The sequence below is a fragment of the Rhododendron vialii genome, chromosome 7a, assembly GCF_030253575.1.
Source record: "Rhododendron vialii isolate Sample 1 chromosome 7a, ASM3025357v1".
In the NCBI taxonomy this organism is placed as follows: domain Eukaryota; kingdom Viridiplantae; phylum Streptophyta; class Magnoliopsida; order Ericales; family Ericaceae; genus Rhododendron; species Rhododendron vialii.
Window position 1 is genome coordinate 33,250,562 of NC_080563.1, and position 6,000 is coordinate 33,256,561.

The following is a 6,000-nucleotide window of genomic DNA, read 5'->3' on the forward strand; positions in this document are numbered from 1 at the left end:
ATTGACTAGATAACTCATTCTAGTCAATTTCTAGTATAGAATCCTAGCCCTAATCATCCTAGATTTGATTCCAAAGTAGCCTTTAATCATCCTAGAAATTGACTACAACCTAGACCTATGAATGACTAAACATGGAAGGCTATGCCTTAGCCTAATCAAACTCTACCCTAGACTTGTAAGACTTGCCAACCTAGACTATGATCACCTAGATTTACCTAGAAAGCCTAAGATCCTACTTGATTTTATAGCCTTATGCCTAAAGATTGGATTTGACAAGTCATAGAAGGCTTTCAATCATGATTTGCCCTTTTAACCATTGGACAATATTTGCTAGGGAAAATTTTATTCATTGGGTAATACAAGTTAGTTTGGCTATAAATAGCACCCCATCTTTGCCATTCAACTCACACTTTCACTCATTCAACTTCTCTCTCTAGAATCCTTGTGTTCTTACTTTGTTTTTCCTAGTTCTTTCTTGTTCTTGAGTTCTTCCTAAGTTCTTCAAGAAACTCATCCTAGGCCGCCACTAAACCACCACTCGACCACCCTTTCGATCCAAAAAGTTTAAGTAGTTTAGTCAAGATCAAGTTTCGAGAGAAACCTTTCTCTTTCGAAGCTACCGGAAGCTTACCGTAGGAAGTTACTCCGTTCGACCGCCGACTTACCTTTCCATAGCTGCCCTACAGCCAAGAAGAACGGTAGATTATCCTTATCCCCTATCTCTAAGTATACGTAGAATGTCCCTAATCGTTTTCTTTAAGTATATAAGGTTATCTTTCACCTATAAGGTTTGGAATGCATGATAATTAACAAACTTGTTTTCGCTAATGAAAGTATGAGCATGTTGGAATAATCAATTTTTACTCTAATAAACATGTGTTGTTTTGAATTTCCCACAAAGGCAGAAAGAACGGTTTTCGAAAGATAAGACTATCGTTAATAGAAGTATTCGTATTTTGATCTTTAGGATGGTTATGAGCTTGATTACTAATATAGAGTTGGATGATCTTACTAGTTTAGTTTCAAGATTACAATGAATGATTTATGTTTGTGAAAAGTCCTACCGCGGAGTCTATGCATGAAAACGAGACACGGAAATTGAGAAAGTAGAAACATGGCACCTAGGGTGTGGTTAATGAAAATGCGTGTTTGAAAATGGTGAAATGTTTTGGAAACTGCAATGTGGCCGGACGTGGTAGCCCATTGTGTGGTGTGAGTTTTGTGTGTGTTCAATTGGGAATCCGGAATAGCGGAACCATTGTGAGGTTGTGTGCGTTCCCATGAGAACCCGGAGCGGCGGAATCATGGTGAGATATGGCTTGGTTATCCACGGAGAGGAGCCAATGCAAATTGTGTGCCAATGGGAACCCGGTGCGGCGGAACCATTGTGAGGATACTCGGGAACCCAAAACGGCGGAACCAAGGTTGGGTGTGTAAAAACGGATTTTGGAAATGTTGAATGGTATATGAAAATGAGACACAGTTTACGATGAGTCACATAGGAGAAACTCAGAAAGTCATGGACACCAACGCTAGGAAGATAGCGAATGTGGATGTGTCATTGTTATTCATTTATGCATGAGTTTGTGTGCTATATCTATGACCTGCTATTTGTAAATTAAAGGTTGGTGGGTATAGGATTATTCTGCTGAGCTCTTGTGGCTCACGATGTTATCTTCGGTAACCCTGACATATTATATCGGTGGCGACGCTGGTATAATGTGTCAGACCTTGTAAATGATCAAGATGAACAGTACATCTTGGAGGTTTTTGGAGCTGGCTAGGATGGAGAAGCAGGTAGAGCTGTAGATAAGAATCCTAGTTTCCCTCCTTTTGTTTAATAAAGTACTCTTATGAGAATTATGATGTAATATTGAGCCAGACTCACTTTGTTTTTGTAATAAAATGTCTTATTTAACGTTCCCAAAATTCGGGGCGTTACATTTACAGTTTTTAATTTTTTGTAGTTTGAAAAGCTGATGTGACAAATTTTGATTATGTCATTGTAGACATCTACATTACTAACCTCAGCAATATCTTAAATGAATAATTAAAAACTGATGTGACAACTTTTGGTTATCAATTTTTGATTATAGCATTCTGGATACCTAACAAAATAAGAGGTAACTAACCAACTTCTATGAGAGATGTAATTGATTGAGTTAAGCTCGATAGTTACGCCACCCGCATGGCCACATATTATAACAAATTAAAACAAGCATGGTTCATATTTTATGTGGAATGTCATTCTCGCCAAGTTCTACGTTGTTTTTCATCCTGCGCGCATACTGATCAAGTCCAATCCATTTGGACCCCGTAGAGGTTCTAACATCCCCCCCAACCAACAAAAAAAAAAAAAAATCATAAATAATAATAATAATAAATAAATAAATAAATAAAATAATAAAACATTGTTTTGACTTTCACCTCAAAATATGAATTCACCAATTGGCGATTGCATTTAGATAGTTTCCTCCCTTGTTGCCAACAAGGGCTTGTTTTGTAATCCTTTTTCATTAATAAAATTTTTTGCTTCGCCGTTTAAAAAAAAAGGCATGTTTCATAATTCCAAAAATGTTACTCCTTAATTGTAATTGAGGTTTCTATTAAGTCGCATTTATTTGGTTGTCAGTTCTGAGATATATTTAAGATATATTTTTGAGATAAAAATGCTTTAATATAGGTTTACATGTATTTTTACGTCTTTAGTCAAAAAAAATTAACATTTTAATAAACTTTTTTATTTTTTGAATAAGAGTACGCTATATACATCCAAAAAGTAAAAATTAAATAGAAAATTTGATTAAAAAAATCACTAAAAGCAAAAAAACATAGATGGTGAAACAGTCAAAATTTTGGAGAGAATATTTTTGAGATAGAAACCAGTCATAATTTTTTATTTGTACTTGATATCCATCGGACATTTAAACAAGTGTTTCAAAAAAATTGAGCTCATAACTTCTCCCATCTCCAAAAAAATGTAAAATCACATAAATATAGTTAACCCACCTCGCTGAGTTGCCACTCTGTCCAGTACTCACCATAATACAATTTAAATTGTTAACATAATATTAGAAAATATTTATGTTACCATATTTTTTAGGTTTCAATATTATATTTCCTGTTTAGGCTAGATTAATATTTATGTTTTCTCGTTATTGATCATGTTTTCTTGTTGGTTAGTTTCTTAGACACCAAGTCTTGCAACCTTTATAAAGACATGTTACGGTTATGATTTGTACATAATCAATAATACATCATTTCGCTTTTTCTTCACATAAATCATCTGACCAACACATTTATTTTCCAATTATCATACAGATTGTAAACTTCGTAAATATATGAACCATTCATTCCAATGAGGCATGCAAATTCATATGTCGTTCCTTGCAAATTTCAGCCTCCAGAGTTCTTATAAATAAATAAAAAGAAATTATAAAAAGAAGAAGATGAATTAGAGTCAGAACAACAAGAATCATGCAGGGTAAGAACAATGTCGGTTCTTCTGCCTTGGATGCAGCCGATTTCTTTCCTCCTCCAGCGCCTCCTCCTCCTCCGCCTCTGCTGCCACTCATTTTCATTCCTACTCCGCTGAAGCTGCGCCCTCCCCCTCCGAGGCCGCTGCCCCTGGTAAGCCTATAGTGTTCTCTGAACTTACGCGCATGAGATGGATACCATTGATCAGCTGTTCCCTCTTGCTGTACTAGGCATTCATTCACAGAAGCACAGGAGGAGGTTTTCCCGTCCAACGAGCTTTCAACGGCTAAACTTATGAAGAGTTGAGCGGCAACCAAAACGATTACGAGAAAGAAAACTTTTTCAAATTTGATTCCCATTCTTAATTTTGGCGTAAATTTCATAGAATTTCGATAGTTCTTATAGGCCAAATGCTTTCTTGTTTCGCGGAGAACCATCCATTTTAATGACTATATTTTTTACCTACAGTCAAGATGTTGAGATATTGCCATGTTATATTTTAACGGAGGTCGCCCTTGCCAGCTTAAACAGTTAGAGAATATGCTTTTTGAACTTTCTTTTTATCCTAAGCAGAATTCCATTCATGGAAAAGTCATCCTGCGCACTTACAATGATATCCAATTGAATATGTACAGAGATAAGAAACAATAGCCAAGCCCGAAAAAAACTCACCATATACAAGAAAACACAGAGAGGCGAAAGCTAAGAGCATCCACAGTGGAATAAGCAAAACAAAAGGTTGCTGAAATTAGCAATGTTTTCTTAAAAAAGTGCTTACATTATAATAACCAAACTTAACATCTTAGCAACTCATCAAATTTTGGCTTTTGAATAATCAAAACTAGAAACCTTTTGCCAATAACCAAATTTAGTGATCCCCACATTTTCTCAATCAAGTACATTCATCATTACACAAAAATCTTCTCTCTCTCTCAACAATGTTTTCAAAAAATAATTATAAAAAACTATTCTTATTATTCTTTTCAAAAACTTTTTCTAAAAAAAAAAACACGTCTTTATATGAACTTTAAAATTTTTTTTTTATTAAAACTGTTTCATCAATTTTTTTAAAACTATTTTTTAAAAAAATTGTATTTACACAAAATTGTTTTTTTACACATTTTTTTTCATAAACAATTTTTTATCCTACTATTTTTAACTTAAACTATTTTTTTCCTTCCAAAAACTGTTTAATAAATTGGTTTTTTTCAAGAACAAATTTTTTTTTTTATAAAAACTATTTTTAACATAAACTAGTTTTTCAAAAGATTTACGTGAAATGAAGGGAAAAAGTTTGGAGAAAACTCAGAGAAGGAAGCAATAGTCCCATTGGTTTTGATTATGAGCAAAAAATAACCAATGTGAGACTTGACATTGCTAACTTTAGCAACTTTTAAACGGATAATCAAAATCTGATGTGCCATGTTTTGATTATTTACTTTTGCTTATTCCACTTCGGATGCTCTAATGTCTAGATCCTAATTAATTACGAGCATCACGCTCTCTTCACACCGTCAACAAGGATCGGTAACGTGGAGTTAGAAACCCAGACACTAAGTTGCCTCAGGAAGGCGTAGATCCCTACTAAAGCTAACAATAGAACATCGACGGACATCGCGAGATCCTTTTAGAGCTTGTGTGAATGTTAATTGAGTCCCGAGTGGATAAACAGATTAAAGTTTGGGTTTTAGTATAATTATGTATGTCTCATTACTTACAAACTTAAGCTTTAACGTAGGTCTTATTTCATTTAATTTATATTATGCGATGGAATCTTTGTAGTTACTCCCTATGGGATTCAGCTTTGTGCAAGCAAGGGCGTATCAATGCATGAAACAAACTCCCAACATATCCTTCATTCTAATTAATGTTGCAATTTTCAACTTTCTGATATAACTTTTAGCCTTGCGTTGCGTAGACACGCCACATGGTAGTCTAGGACTGTCAAATAATTACTCTTCAACGAAGCGGAAAAAATACTCATTCCTTGGATGCAAATTTTTCAAACTATATTCGCCATATATATCTACCATGGCACCATAGTTAACTTAAGCTCCAGCGTCCATCCTTGATCATTAGGGCATTAGATAATTGCCCAGATTCATTTTTTATTTTTTTTCTGATCGATGAAAGTTAGTATTGTTAATATCACTGGTGAAGGTGTGAAGGAAGGGCCCCTCGGGCCCCGGCCACCCCCAATTTTAGAATTTTATTAATATCATATATAATTTAATTAGTATTTACTATATAATTAGTATACAAATCTCTAAAAATTTAAATAATTTTGATGTGATCTTATCAAAAATCATATTTATTCCACATTGCCATGGAAAATTTTCTCACTTTGTTTAATAGATGAAAATAATCACACATGAGTGTTGCAATTGTCGATCGAAGGAAAAAAAAAAAAAAAACAATGTTGTATACAATATAGTACTGCTAGTGTAATGTAGTACAAAAGCTATACAATAAGCTGAGCATATTTTTGAATGAAAATACTTTATCAAGTCTGCCCCCCTCGAT